This window comes from Sorex fumeus, unplaced genomic scaffold, assembly GCF_029834395.1.
Source record: "Sorex fumeus unplaced genomic scaffold, SorFum_2.1 ptg000051l, whole genome shotgun sequence".
NCBI classification, from domain to species: domain Eukaryota; kingdom Metazoa; phylum Chordata; class Mammalia; order Eulipotyphla; family Soricidae; genus Sorex; species Sorex fumeus.
In genome coordinates, this window is record NW_026606108.1 from 26,465,192 (window position 1) to 26,481,426 (window position 16,235).

General features: G+C 43.9%; 1 protein-coding gene across 3 annotated transcripts in view; it reads left to right on the top strand.

Moving 5' to 3' along the window:
* GRAMD2B (GRAM domain containing 2B) overlaps positions 1 to 16,235 on the top strand; it is a 109,815-nt gene that overhangs the window by 35,968 nt on the left and 57,612 nt on the right. The window contains exon 1 of one of the 3 annotated variants that reach the window (XM_056124635.1): positions 6,130 to 6,228. The exons of the other annotated variants lie outside the window; for them this stretch is intronic. The gene's annotated coding sequence lies outside the window, so the exon portion shown is untranslated. Of the gene's footprint in view, positions 1 to 6,129; positions 6,229 to 16,235 lie in introns of those variants that run through there. 3 annotated transcript variants of the gene reach the window in all.

A 16,235-nucleotide genomic window follows, 5' to 3' on the forward strand; every position in this document is an offset into this window, starting at 1 on the left:
GGCCACATTAGACTGTGCTCAGGGTTTACTCCTGACTCTGTGCTCAGGGACCACTACTGGAAAGTTTCAGAGAATCCTATATGGTACCAGGGATCGAACCTAGGTCATCTGTGTGCGACATGCAAGGCAGGCACCTTCCCCCACGGTACTATCTCTCCCACCCCTACTTACCCACCCTCAGTTTTTTTCTATTAGGATATAAGTGTCTCAAGAACATTCTTTTGCCCATTTTGCTCACTTCTCTATCTCAGGCATTAAAGAAGTGCTATTAGAAATGACTATTTGTGGGTTGGAGTGATAGTACAGCGGGTAGGGCATTTGCCTTGCATGCGGCCAACCCGGGCTCAATTCCCAGCATCCCATATGGTCCCCCAAGCACCACCAGGAGTAATTCTTGAGTGCAGAGCCAGGAGTAACCCCTGTGTATCCAAAAAAAGGTGTAACCCAAAAAAGCCCCCCCAAAAAACCTATTTGTTCACATGCCTGATGAACATGGCCTGTCACTTCCACTCAAGCAGTAGGTGAGAGACAGAATTTCAAATTTTCCACATCCAGGATAGGTTGGCTTGGGAAATACAAATTTTAAAACATTCTGTTTAAATATATCTATTTCTGTATATGTGTGCATATATATATATATATTCATATGTGTGTGTATTCAAAAAAGGGAAGGTTCTTATATATGTACTGTATTCATCAAGAACCTTTCCTTTCTGGATGTACAGAAGCAAAGCACATGCATTGCATGCAGCTGATACCTGGCGCAGCTTATGGCTTCCCAAGCATTGCCAGGTATAACAGGTGTGACCGATAAGCACAGAGCCAAGAGTAAGCCCTGAGCAGAGCTGGAGTGGTCTAGCTCTCCCTCCCCACCCCCTCAACAAAGAAATTTTCCTTTCTAGTTGAGAGTTTTTCAGTAAAGTTTCCCATATATGATATTTCTTCACACCCATTCTTAAATTTCATTTTTAGGTTTTATAATTAGTTCTTCAGTGTTACCATATTGTTCGCCTTTCCCTCCTTTGGATGTTGACCTTAAATTGAAAACAGGAGTGGCCTGATGGGCATTCATGGAAATCTTTGACTTATGATATTATATGTTAAACACCATACAGTCAAATTATTATAGAGCTTCCAAGTTAATCTTGATCAACATATTCTAAAATATATGTCATCAGACAATATACATAAAATGACAGGCATTTGATGACCTTATACATACTTACATGGGCTAATAAAAACATACACTGCCATGTGCTAAAAACTTAGTATCTATTTGATGACACATTGCAATCAAATCTCTTCTCAAATTTCCAAACTTATATTTGAACTGTTTCTGAGCCTAAGGACAGATACATAGTGAATCTGAACAATGTTAAGAAGACACCCACTTTTGATCAATAATCTCATCAATGATAAATAGGCACATGTCTTGGAAGGGGATGGGTTAGACATTCTCTACGAGACCTGATCCAATAAGTTGAGAAAGTGCTGATTATAATTCCTGAGAAGGGGATTCACAGTTGGTAATATGGGGTAGGGTCTTGTGGTACAAGGGCGCAAATCCAGGGCTTTGCAGCTACAAGGCATATATGTCTACTCAGTCACATTCCCAACTCTTGAACTTCGCCTTGTTTGTAGCCATAAGAAGTTATGTTTCCAGAGCTGTGAGAAAGACAATGTAAAGAATCTTTTATTAGAAACAGGTCAAAGGAATCCCCCCCAAATATTTGACATCATTGTATATATACTTACTATTTTATACATTGCAATGAAATTTCTCCTCTTGTTGCTTTTGATTGATTGATTGGATCACGTCCAGAGATGCTCAGGGGTTACTCCTGGCTCTGCACTCAAGAATTACTCCTGATGGTGCTGGGGGAACCATATGGGATGCCAGGGACCAAACCTAGGTAGACCACATGCAAGGCAAACTCTGTACCTGCTGTTTCTATCACTCCTGCTGCTGACTTTTAGAGACTGCATTTCATTTTACTGTATAATAACCCCAAGAGCAAACTAATTAGGATGCATTTTGACAATATTATTGCTTAATTATTTGGGGGCCACACCAGAAGTGCACAGAGGCTATTTTCAATTTAGTGCTCAGACATCTCTTTAATTGTTCTGCAAGAGACATGAAATGCTGGGAATTGAGCTGAGGGCTCCCACATGCAAAGCATGCCCTCTTGCCCCTGAGCTATTTCCCTGGTTCTAACAATATTTTTTTCAGACTTAAGTAAATGCCATTAGGCAAAATAATGTCCTTACCTTGTTCCTTTCTAATTCTTCCTCACTCTAGAAAAGGACTATCTGCTATTTGCACCCCCTACTTCTACCTCCTCCTCTCTTGCTTTCAAGTAAGAGCACACTATTCATTCCCAAAGTGAAGAACAGATTTTAAGGCATCTGAGTATTCCTAATCTCACTGAGTAGTCAGCCCATACCAGGGAAGCTGGGGATACTTTGATGCCTTATAGAACAGGAGTCAAAATGGACCTGACCATGGTTTCTCAAAAGATTAAACACAGAACTCCCATATGATCTGGCAATTTCTCTCCTACATATTTACTCAAAAGAATCAAATGGGGCCAGAGAGCTAGTACCAGGGTTAATCCCCAGCACCTCATGGTAGAGTATTACTGAGTGTAGCCCAGGAGGCCCCTCACTCCCTCCAGCACTCCAGAGTGGTCCAAGACTCTTACACAGTAAGAGCTTGGCAGTAGCACCTCCTTGCTCTCTTGCACTAAACTACTGGTCCTGTGGGCAGAGAATTGCTGAGAGGGGCCTCCTAAGCACCACTAGGGAGACACACTTACCGCCCACTCCCAACAAGAAAAAGAATTAAAAGTAGGGACTTGAAAGGGATTTGTGCATGAGTATTCATAGCAGAATTATTCACCATAGCTTTAAGTTAAATTTGTTGATGGAAACAGCCATGCTCACCAGTAAACAATGAGTCAGCAAATGTGGGATATACACGAGGACAAATTCAGCCATAGAATGGAATGAAGTACAGTCAGACATTGCGTAAAGACTGATGAATTCTGAGAAAGGTCTCTTTAAGTGGCTGTGTTGTTGTGGGATAGTCATAGAATGTAATGACACAAACCAAGATGGTGAGCTGGGCTATAGGAGGTAGCATATTGGGATGGCCATCATTGTCAACCTTGGCTGTCCATTGTCAACCAAACCACCAGGAAGCACTATATGACTCTACCGATGTGTGCTGCAACATGCATGGAGCTGGCAAGCATCATGCTTCAAGAAATAAGCCAGGCACCAAAGAAAAAATAAGGGAGGCTTCTAACTACGTGAGGTACCTGGAATAGATTAACTCAGAAAGATAGGACATAGAAGAGATATACCAAGGGATGAGGGACTGAGGTGTTATCATAGAATGCATTGTGTTTCTAGTGGAGGTGACCAAGTTTTGAATGTAGGTGTATAGGTAGCAGTGATGATTGTACACTGACAGGGCTACCAAATGGCACACTGCATGGTCCATAGAGCACCACCATTTGTGACCATTGAGCACTGAGCTGAGGTAGCATATTTGCACCCCTTGCTTCTGCGATTTGCACCGCCTACTTCTACCTTCTCCTCTCTTGCTTTCAAGTAAGACCACACTATTCAACGACCTCAACAACCTCATTCCCAAAGTGAGGAACAAATTTTCAGCATGTAAATTTACAACAAATTTACAACCAGTGGTAACCTAAAAACAAACTAAAAAATTGGGGTGGAGAAGGCAAAAAGAGTGAGTTCTTTCTCAGGACTGGAGAGATAGTACAGAGGGGAAGGAATTTGTCTTGCATGCTGCCATCCTAGGTTTGATCTTCGGCACCCTATACTCTGGGTGTGGCCCCAAAAACAAACAGAAAAGACCCATTTCTTTCTGATCTGGGCCTAATAATGGGGCAGCTGAGATGTCCCCTAGCCACCACCCACCCAGAGCATGGGATAGTGTCAGTCTTATCTATACTCCAAATCCTACCCAGTCCCAAGACAGGATAAAAGTAGGAGAAAGGAGCAGGAAGAGGTTGGATATAGGTTTTTCCGCCTGGCCTGGAACCCTGTGAATGGATGGGGTCTGTCATCAGGAAAGCATAAAACAACTCCTATGGGATTTATATTTTTTTCCTTGACTTCTTGTTTTATTTTTGGGGTGCAGGGGCACACCCAGTGATGCCCATGGACTACTCCTAGCTCTGAGCCAGGGATCACTCCTGGTAGGACTCAAGGACCACATGCAATGCCAGGCATCAAAACCAGATCGGTCACAGGCAAGGTACTTCTGTTCTCTTAATCCAGTGATATAAACTAATTAATAGAGAACCAGAAAGATTCAGAAAGAATTTGCATTGGACTAGAGAGATAGTACAGCAGGTAAGGCACTTGTCTTGCATTGCCAGGAGCATCACCAGGCGTGATCCCTGAGCATAGAGCAGTACCAGGAGTAAACCCTGACCACACAGGTGTGGTCCAAAACAAAAATACAGAAAGAATTTGCATCTCTCAAATGGTTGAAGTTGTTTTGAAGTTCCAGGTGCTTTTGACTTGGAAATGTAGTTCCAGTGTGTGAGCAGCTAACAAACCAATGTACTAGACAGGGTGACTCATTTATACAGGTGCTAGCAACAAAGAAGATGGTGAACTTGTCCCCCTAAATCATTTTACTCCAAGCTTGAGCTTAAAGCATCAGTTGGTAGGAAAAGTATATTAGAATAAATCTTTCTGCAGTGCCTGGTCTTTGCTCTTTCCTTCCTTCTCTGTCACCAAACCAGATATTTAAGCACACATGCATGAAAAAGACCTCCCTAAGGGTTGCGAGAAAGGATAGAGGCCACTTACCACAAGAGGGTCCAAGAAGTCCAATGTGGAGACCGGCTGCTTTTCTTATAACCTTTTTTTCCCCTTTTGGTGGCCCCAGCATCAAACCCAGAGCTTCTTTGTCTGTGCAAATATGAGCTTTACTCTTGAACCACATCTCTGGCCCTCTTATGATGATTATTTGATTTGGGGAGGTGGGGAGCACATTGGTCCGTACTCACGGTTTACTCCTGGCTCTGCATTCAGGAATCACTGACGGTTCGTAGTGCTGGGGATCAAACTGGAGTCAACTGCAAGGCAATTGCCTCACTTACCCATTGTACTTGTTCTTATATTTATACATTGACTTATAAAAGAAAAAATAGAGTCTTGCAGCCTTGGGTCGATTTGTTGTTGTTGTGGGCTCCTAGTGTGTCATGCTCTGCCCTGGTTACTCAGGAGGGGAATTAAAATCAGCCTTCAGCGAGTTACTCCCAACTACTCTTGGCAAACTGGAAAACTACAAAACCAGGCAAAAGCCAGAGTCCTGGGAAGGCGGGAAGAAGAGGGTTCGGTTGCTCGGGTGGTCGGTTGCATAGGAAGTCAAGTTGCTAAGGAGGTTTGGATGCGTGTTCCCTCACCCAAAGACTGGCGCGTAACCCAGAGACCAGAAATGCTAATTATCTCTCATTACCTTTGTTATCGAGCAGACCCGGTGTTTAAGCCCCGAAGAGGCCTTGCTCAGTGAGGCAATATCCTGTCTGAATAATTTAGGCTGGGGCAGAGGCCAGCCCACACAGTGCAGATGTGTGCGCGAGAGAGCGCGCCCCTTACTCTTTCCTATCCATTTCCTGTATCTGCCGCCGCTGCGCGTTGCACAGTCCCCCAAGTCAACCTCCAGATCGGAGGAAGAAGGGGGGAAAAAAAGAAAAAGAAAAAGCGTCGTTTAGCAGGAGGTGAAATATAGCGTGCCTGGCTAGGCAAATGTTTCACCTGCGCGGCCAATTAGCTCCCTCTCCCAGAAAGACTCGTTCAACAGGTTTGCGTCTCCGATTCCCCGGCCGCCGGGGTTGGGGCAAGAGGCTGTCACTTGGCTGCGACCCGCCCCTTCCCGCCCTCCCTCCGCCCCCTTCCCGCCCTCCCTCCCGGCCTGTCCCCGCTCTCGCCGGCCAATCGCGCCGCCTCCAACGTGTCCAGGTTGGCGGCCCCAGGCGCGCCCGGCCGGCCTGGATGAGCGCAGCGCGCAGGGGAGGGCGCGGTTCGCGTCGCCGCCCGGGACGGTGGGAGCCGCGGGGACCCCAGAGCTGAAGGTGCCGTCCCGGCTGCGGCCCTGATGACTGAACTACAGCAGGATGTGGACGACACAAAGCCTGTCAAAGGGCTGGGGAAGAGAGAGAGCAAAGTTGGTTCAGCCCCGTAAGTAGCCTCCGCGCCGTCCCATCCCAGCCGGCGGGGAACGCACTGCCGGGTCTTCCCGAGTCGGGGTGGAAAACAATTCCCGGAGCTTGGAGTCGGGCAGAAGCTTGGGGTGGGATGAGGGGCTTGGGGGTGGTGCGCGGTCGCTTTTTATCCATTCTGTATCTCAGTGGCTCTAAGATACAGCAGCCTCTCGGGCCGGTGGGGATGGGGACTGTTTGAGCCGAGAGCGCTGTGGTCGGCTTTTAGTTTGGTTTGGTTTGGTTTTTGTCCTCCCAAGGGAGGCCTGGAGGGTGGGCACCCACCTCCTCACATTCGGATCTCGCAGTCCTGGAAGGCACCGGGCGCCAACCTTGATTTCACTTGTCCTACTTCTTCCTGATGTGTGGGAAGATGCAGTTGTCTCCGGATGACATCTGGTCACTGGCCTCATAGCTATGCCTGCTTGTCCTCTGATTTCGGAGCCTGAGAGGAGTTTCCTCCACCCCCGCATGATTCCCCTCCAGAGAGAGGGCAAGTGGAAAATATTCTTCCCCCACCACTACCATAACCACCCCACCCCAAGACTGCCTGCCTCTAGTTGCATACTCAGCACCAAGTTCATAGTTTTGAGGGTGTGGGGGAGCAGGGGGAGAGCGGGTAGAGGGGAGGAGGAGCGGAAGCGCAAGGAGTAGATAATAAAACGCCTTAACTGTTGGGCTGTCACTATCTTTTTAAAAGATTCTGTACACACCAGGATTTGCACATTGTTTGACCCATAAAAAATGCTTCTGGTTTGAGAAGCTGGATGGAAACAAAGTATTTTATATTACAAGGATCAGCTTCCTGCCATAATAGTTTTCTGCTCCCTGCTTCTTTGATTTCTTTTTAAATCCCGAAGTGTAGCTATGTATATGATATTTCCAAACATAGTTGTTTGTTTGTTTTTTAAATTCTTTCAGGACTAGACAGGCTGTGTTCAGGACTTACGCCTGGTTCTGTGCTTAGGGGACATATGTGACAGCTGGGGATCAGTCCTGCTGGAGATTGGGTCAGTCACATGCAAAGCCAGCGCCTTACCTGCTGTACTATCTCTCAGACTCCACAAACATCCTTTTCTATAGAAGAAAAGAATCATTACTGCAAATAAGTAAAGAAAGTAATGTTTACTTACTTGCAATTTACATTAAGTAATCTTAAGGTAAATAATAGGTACAGTTTCCTTTTGATGGCACCAAGCTTTTGGTAGTACTTAGAATGTTTCATTGATACTTGTATAAAAGGATGGTAACATCTTCTACTGATGAAGATTCAGTTACCATTGTTCATTGTTTTAGCATTTGCTCACAGTTTAAAACTCATGGCCAGATTCTATATCATTTCTTGTGTTTATAAAAGCACATTCGGGCTTATCCCCGTTCTAAGGACACCCACATCTCAACTTTAAGATGTGTAATTCCTTTCTTGTACTGTATACAGTACTCTCGGCTCTCTCCCTTCTGTGGAAGCCCTTTTTCTCTTTTGAATTTATAATTTCTTCTCCCTCCTCATAGTCCTTAAGTAAAACAACTTTGCTATACACATATACATATACCATGTGTATTTCTATGGAGTTTGTATTGAGGTTTTGGAAGAATAGCTTTATTAGCTGTGATTTCTTTAAATGGTTTTGGTCATATTCTCTTGCTGTGTTTGTTTCCTTGGCAGAAATCCCTTCTCAGTATGGTCCACAAAAGTGATTCCTTTTACAAAAAAGTGAAAAAAATTTGCTATAGGCACAGTCCTTAGTAAATGTTTATTTTCCTCACCCCAAAATAAAATCCTAATCTCATACTAAAAAAATTTGAGTGGGGGTTGAAAAATTCTCTCATAACTGTATGTTGTATAATGCTTTTCCATACTTTCCTGAAGAAGAGATATCGTGGGTAGTCTTTTCATCATTTCGTAGATGGTAGGCGTGTTGAGAGGCACTAGCAAGACTTGAACCCTGGACTTTAAACTCATCCAGATCTCAACAGTGGCAGTACTGAGTTCAAAAAGCAGAATGTTTCAAATCTACAGGGCTCCTGAGCTTTGGAATTTAACAGTCCTACTCATCTAGATTACTGGCTCTTCAGCCTTTTTTTCACCCCTGCAGATGAGTTCTGGGTCCACAGACCAGCAGTTACAACCAAGGCGGTAGACCAGTTGTTTACCTTCCTACAACCTTCCTGCATCTGCACTGACTGACTGGTGAAGATCACTAATCAGACCAGTGTTTCTCAACCTTTTTCTGACTGTGGCTCTATTCTGATCTTGATTACTTCTTGTGAGCCCCACCACCACCACCATCCTAGAAATTGGTCCCTAGCCTTGTGCCAACCCTCTACCTCATTTATGCAGTTTCCATCTGTGGTCCCCTCAGAATATCTTGTGGGCTCATTGGGGCCATATGATCCTCTTTTGAGAAATACTTTTGTAGATGCTCATTTAAGGCAATCATTTGATGCAGTGAAAGGTGCTCTAGGACAGTGGTTCTCAAAGTGGATTGCTTATTAGAATCATCTCAACAGATTTAAAAATCCTCCGGCCTCAGTTCTCTCAAACCCTGCCCCAGATGATACTGAGATCAATTGCCTTTATGATCACCTGGCCCTCATCCATGTGATGGGGCCGGGTGGGTGGGAGGTAGTGGGGGTGAGGGTGGGGGGTGAGGGAGGCAAGAGATAGTACACAAGGTAAGGTGCTTATTTTGCATGCAGTCAACCCAAGTTCTATCTCCAGAACCACATATGGTCCCCTGAACTCCCTAGGAGTGATACTTGAGCACAGAGCCAGGAGTAAGTTCTTAGAATAGCTGGGTGTGGCCCAAAAGAAAAATAAAAAAAAAATTAAAGTTATAATTTTAAAAGTACTCTGGGTCATTCAATAAAGAAAGACCTCTTCTGTAGCACTCAGATTAATTCTCTTGACTTAAACTCTTTAGATGCTAGAAAAATAATGTAGAAGATAAGTACTGAAGCTCAAGGCTGCTACATAGCCCTTCATTTGGAACTCAGTTTCTTTTTTCTTTTTTTTTTCTGTTTTTTCTTCTTTTTTACTTTTTGGGTCACACCCAGCAATACACAGAGGTTACTCCTGGCTCATGCACTCAGGAATTACTCCTGGCAGTGCTCAGGGGACCATATAGGATACTGGGAATCGAACCTAGGTCGGCCACGTGCAAGGCAAATGCCCTACCCGCTGTGCTATCACTCCAGTCCCTGGAACTCACAGTTTCATTAATTCATGTCAGTTCAACAAATACTGGAATAGCAACTATTTTTTCAGTAATTGTTGGGAGATACTAGAATGAATGTGATCGAAAATTTGGTATCAACTTTTCTGGACTGCTAAGAACAATGTATGGGAGAGGAAGGGGGATGGTCAATGTATATTTTACTGTATTCTAATAACATTGGTGACCCTTGCAAATTAAACTTGAACAAGTAATAAAAGTTTTGACTTATAGCTCAATCTTTTCCTTGGTTAATATGCTTTGCAGTCTTTGATAAAATTCTTTTGGTTCGTTGGTTCTTTTGTTTGTTTTCACCTACAAAGTGGTCATTTCCAGGCCTGTTGAATTCACTGTTTTGTTTGGTTTGGTTTTTGTTTTGTTTTATTGTCTGTGCTTTGGGGGGACCACACCCACAGTGCTCAGGGTTTATTCCTGGCTCTGCACTCAGGAATCACTCTAGGTGGTGCTCGGGATGCGAGCAATAGAACCTGGGTCTGCCCTATTCAAGGCAATGCCCTCTCTGCTGTAATAACATTCCAGCCCCTGTTGGACTTACTTTTGATTTCGTCTTAAAGTTTTAGACACCCTCTTCTGAATTCTTAAATCTCTGCTTTGTTAACAGAGTAGTTGTAAGAGGGACTTTGATACATTATCACAGTGACACGTTGCTGTGATAGTTTCACATTTGAAATTATTTTTAGTAGCCAATTTCAGTATTAGAAACCAGTCTCAGTTCTTTGTTTTGAACTTCATAACTTGTCACTGAGTACAAAGTTCTTGAAGTCCAGGAGTCTCAATGAAGATTTTCTCCCAAGAATATAGGAATAACATGCATTAAAAAAATTTTTTTTATTAGTAAAACACCATGAGGTACAGTTGTAGACTTACAGATTTTTGTGCTTGGGTTTCAGTTATACAATGATTGAGTATCCATCCCTCCACCAGTGCCCATTTCTCACCTCCAATGCTCCCGGGATTCCTCCCAACTCCCCACCCCACCCCTGTAAGAGGGCATTCCCTTTTGTTCTCTCTCTCCTTTTGGGTGCTGTGGTTTGCAAAAGAGACATTGAGTGGCAATCATGTTTGGTCTAAAGAAATACTACCCCGTTCCCATGTCTGTATCTCTTGCTACAAGGGCGTAGTCACCTGTGACCTTGCCTCCTCCCCCCCACCCTCGCAGTAATATCAATTGCTGTTGATTAAGAATGTGTGCCACGTGGCTGATGGGCTGCTTAATAATTGACATTCATTTTCTTACTGATTGAAGTTGTTACTACTCTTCACTCCGTTGTACATACGAGAGAACACGTACGCTCCGAAAATTAACGCAACTAAGCAGAGACACTGTCAATTAAAAGAATGACTCTAATTCAAGCTCAGATAAATACCCTTTAAAGTGCAGTCAAAACTTGAATGCATTACTTTTACCCTTCAACTCCAGAATCAAGGCTGACCCTCAGTGCCCTACTCTAAAGCAGACCCATCAGCCAAGATCATTTCAACCTGATGTCTAGCCAGCAGGACCAGCTTCCATAGCCAAACAGTCATACGAACAGCCTCATGCTTAGGAGGTGATAATGCAGAAGAGTAAGCAACAAATGTGTTAAAGGGTGGATGCCCTCAAGGTCATTATAAAAAAGGAAAGTCAAGCCTTGTCACCCATCACAGGAGGCGCCAGAGACACATGACTGAGCACGGATTCCCAAAACAAAAAAAGGAGAGCAGAGGGACACTAAGGAAATCTAAATCAAGCACAAATTTTGTTTGCCTAAAAAGGTAGCTTCTCCTCCTCTCATCTCGATTCCTTTGTTCAAGCAGCCCCCACTCTCCTTTCTCTGGACTTTCTCCTTTCATCTCCCTTATCAGTGCTCACTTTCCAAACATATGGTCAGCCCTACAATATTGATCTGCTGCTAATAATATTATTAATTAACAATTTGCATTTATTGAATGCTTTTTGTGTACAAAGGATTTTTTTCTTACATTTATGTAAACCCACACACTAGTGCAATGTGTCTGTTAGTCATTTTCCCCCCTAACTTTATTGCAAACTGCAATCTTGTTTTCCCCTGTTGAATTTTTCCCAAGAGTCCAACAAATAATTACCTTCAATAACCACCTGTTGGTGAGTACGGGCAGCCAAGCCCAGTGCTTCCTAATTAAGATTGCTCATATTCTCTGAGCTGATATGCAGCTTGATAATCTCAGGGGAAATTCTACTCTTAAAAATCTCTTCACCCAATTTTCTATTGGTAGCAGTTAAAATATTTTTTGGTATGTTTACTGGTCCAAGAACCACGGTTTATTTGTCTGTGAGCTTAAAGAGAGGCTGCAGACTTAACCCATCACCCAGCTGCCTCTTTGATTAAAACATACAGTGTGCTCCCCTTGCCAGGAGTTGCTTGTTTCACTCCTTGTTTCCCATATCAGTCTTAGTTTTCCCATACTTTAACTTTTTTTAATTTGGAATTTTATGTTGAACTACTACATAGTTCTAAAATGGTCTGACTCACTGAACACTGTTTACAAGGTACACTTTTATTTCTTTTGTTGTAGTAGTTTTGTTTGGGGGCCACACATGGTGGTGCTTAGTGCTTACTCCTGGCTCTGTTCTCAGGGATCACTCCTGGGATGTTTGAGGCACCATATGCGGTGCCAGGGATTATATCACACTCAGTTGTATGCAAGACAACCCCTGTACTAGTTCTCTGGTCCACTTTTTTTATTTCTTAAAGTCTTTAAAATGCACTAATTTCTTAAAGAATCTAATTGGTTACTTTCAATGGATTTCTAAAATTCTCTAATTCTGTAAAAATAACCATAACCTCTGTTTTAAATAATGAGTTACATGTTAAATATATATTTATTTATATGTGTAATTCGAACCTGGCTCAGCTACATGCTGGAGTGATAGCACAGTGGTAGGGCGTTTGCCTTGCGCACAGCCAGCCCGACCGAACCGGGTTCGATTCCTCTGCCTCTCTCAGAGAGCCTGGCAAGCTACCGAGAGTATTCAATATGCCAAACACAGTAACAAGAAGTCTCACAATGGAGACGTTACTGGGCCCGCTTGAGCAAATCGATGAACAACGGGAGGACAGACAGACAGATGTGTAATTCAAATTTTTAATGTTGAAACTTGAATAACTTGGACATAAGAATTTAAGAAAGTGATTCAATTCCATATATGTGGGTGGAGGGAAAGAGAGTGGATATAAACAACCTAAACATTTTTCTTAAAATCCTTTGGTGTTATCAAGAAGTGTAATGGTTGAGTTGGGCTGAAGAGATAGTACATGAGTAGGGCACTTGCCTTGCATACAGCCAGCTGGTTCAATCCCCAGCACCCCATATGGTCCCCTGAGCTTGCCAGTAGTGATCCCTGAGTATGGAGCCAGGAGTAAACCCTGAGCACTGCCAGGTGTGGTCCCCAAATAAATAAATAAATAAATAAATAATAAGTGATCATGGGCTTCTGGTTTTATGATGTAAGGGGTAGAGTGCAAGTCTTGCTCAGCAAGGCAAGATTGCCTCTCCAACAAGCCATGCCCCCACCAACACTGCCAATGTGCGCCCCCCCCCCCCACAATTTAAGCAACATAAAGAAGTGATCATGGATTTGAGGACATATTTTGACTACGAACAACGAATTCAAGTAATAGTAAGTAAAGTAGTAAAAGTAAAGGCCCTCCCATTGATCATCGATTTGCTCGAGCGGGCCCAGTAACGTCTCCATTGGAGACTTTGTTGTTACTGTGTCTGGCATATTGAATACTCTCGGTAGCTTGCCGGGCTCTCCGAGAGGGGCGGAGGAATCGAACTCGGGTCGGCCATGTTGGCCGCTTGTAAGGCGAACGCCCTACCCGCTGTGCTATCGCTCCAGCCCCAAGTAATAGCATGTATCATCCAAGTATTCATGCCTGGCATATAGTGAGTATTTGACAAGCAGAAAAGGGTTAGATTTAGGATCTGTTCTTGATTAGAAACAAAAGAACAGTTATCAAATATAGCTCAGTTTCTTAGTGATTACTTAACTGCAGACTTTGAAAGCGCCCATATAGCAAGAGAAACTACACCATGTATAGTCTCTTTACATGGGTGTGTTCATATGTGTAATGTGTATATATGCTTTTTCCCTTTTAATTTCCAGGTCACCACATCTGACAGATTACTCAGTGCTCATTTTAATGAACACTGTAGGGTAGGAAAAATAAAAATTTATTAGGGAATATAAATATTGGAGTAAAACCATCAATAGAGCAGTTTGGAAAAAATGAAGACAAACACACAGGTGTTACGATTTTTAACATCTTAGAAAGAAATTCAGGGAACCAAGTGGGCTCCATGAGGCAGATAGCAAGTGTTGAGGCTATTACAGGAAGTGGTTAAGAATGCAGGCTTGAGGAAACTAGGATTTGAAATCTGACTTTCCTACCTGAGAGAAGTGTGACCTTGTCAAGCTACTTAATTCCTGGCAGGTTACTTGGTAGGTGCACCTTTAATTCTCTGCCTCACTTTCTGGAAAGGATGATACTTTAGTCAGCTGTTGCATATAGATTCACTTTGAAGTTAAAATGGAAACAAGAGGGCCTGGAGTAATAGCACAGTGGGTAGGGCGTTTGCCTTGCATACAGCTGACCCAGGTTCGATTCCCACATCCCACATGGTCCCCTGAGCACCGCCAGGAGTAATTCCTGAGTGCATGAGCCAGGAGTAACCCCTGTGCAACACCAGGTGTGACCCAAAAAGCATAAAAAAACAAAAATTAATTAAATAAATAAATGGAAACAAGAATATTCTTAGAGCCTTCATTGTTAGCTTTCTGACAGACTTTTTTTTAACTGTAGCTTCCTTGGAGGACTGGGAGATGTGTGCTGGGGTGAGGAAGGTATAAAATGTAATTAAACTAGAAAACTGCCCAAAGAACTTGGGGCTGTTTTTAAAAGCACCAGAGTGGGGGCTGGAGCGATAGTATAGCGGGTAGGGCGTTTGCCTTGCACTCAGCCGACCGGGGTTCAATTCCCAGCATCCCATAGGGTCCCCCGAGCACTGCCAGGAGTAATTTCTGAGTGCATGAGCCAGGAGTAAGACCTGTGCAATGCTGGGTGTGACCCAAAAAGCAATAAATAAATAATTTTTAAAAAATACATAAAAGCACCCGGCTGGAGCGATAGCACAGCGGGTAGGGCATTTGCCTTGCACGCAGACAACATGGCTGACCCAAGTTTGATTCCTCCATCCTTCTCGAAGAGCCCGGCAAGCTACCGATAGTATCTCGCCCACTCGGCAAAGCCTGGCAAGCTACCCGTGACGTATTCGATATGCCAAACACAGTAACAACGAGGTCTCATGATGGAGACGTTACTGGGCCTGCTTGAGAAAATCGATGAGCAATGGGAGGACAGTGACAGTGACATAAAATCACCAGAGTGGGGCTGGAGCAATAGCACAGTGGGTAGGGTGTTTGCCTTGCACTCGGCCAACCTGGTTCAATTTCCAGCATCCCATAGGGTCCCCTGAGCCCCGCCAGGAGTGATTCCTGTGTTCAAAGCCAGAAGTAACCCCTGTGCATCGCTGGGTGTCACCCAAAAAGCAAAGCAAAAAAAAAAAAAAAGAGCAGCAGAGTGTTCCCACATTTCCAGCATGGCCTGTTCATTTTCAGAGTGTGCTTTGTGCAAATGGCTCTCATGCCACCACTTCTGGATTTGGGATGAACATGTATTTTTCACCTGTGATCCACTGATTTTCAGTCTCTTTGTTGAACTTTTCTATCCATTTTAAACTGCCCAGTTCTTTCCTTTGCTAATCTCTGGTCTCCTTCAGTGTCTTCCTAATGCTTTAATGTTCTGCTTTCACTTGTTTCAAATGACTGTGTGCAAGTCCTAGAGAGTTTTCTTCACAGACACGTTTTTTGTTTGTTTTGGGTCCACACCTGGTTGTGCTCCTAACCCTGTGCTCATGGCTCACTCCTGGCAGGTCTCAGGGACCATGTGTGGTGCTGGGGATTGAACCTAGCTTGGCCAGGCATAAGGCATGGGCCCTACCCACTATCCTGTCTCTCCAGGTACCCCTCCACAGCCACTTTAAGGATACTTCTCCTTAAAGACAAGAAAGAGATTGGATTTTTTGTGGGTTTTTTTTTTGTGGGGGGGAGGGAGGTGATTTTATTTTTAATTTTTCAGTATTTGGGGATGAACCCTCGGGCTCCTGGATGCTAGGTTGGTGGTTCTCAAAGTTAAGTTTCCCATTGGAATCATCTGAACAGACTTAAAAATATCAAAGTTTAAGGGTTGCAGAGAGGCAGCTCAATGGGCTGAGTTCATGCTTTGTATGTAGGAGGTCCAGGTTCAGTCCCACGTACCACACTGTCCTCTGAGCACCAATTAGGAGCAACCCCCAACTCTCTGGAGTCTGGATCCTGCCACCACCCCCCCCCCCCCCACAGATTATTCTGATATCATTGTCTGGCTGTGGTCTGGCCCTCAGCAGGGTGGTTGATAATTAGGAACTGAGAATTTTTTAAAGCTGTCCAACTGATACAAAGTTTGAGAACCTCGCTCGGAGACAAGCTCTACAGCGGAGCTGGTCGGGGGTGGGGGGGGGGGTGGTGGACATTGTATAATTTGCTTCAAAACCAATTTACACAGCAGTCCTTAGGGAGAACTAATCTCATGTTCTCGTGATGTCCCAGGATACAGATTTTTTTATCATTTATTGAGATAATATTTTATATATTGTAACATTGACCCTTTTCACATGTTCTGGTCAAAGA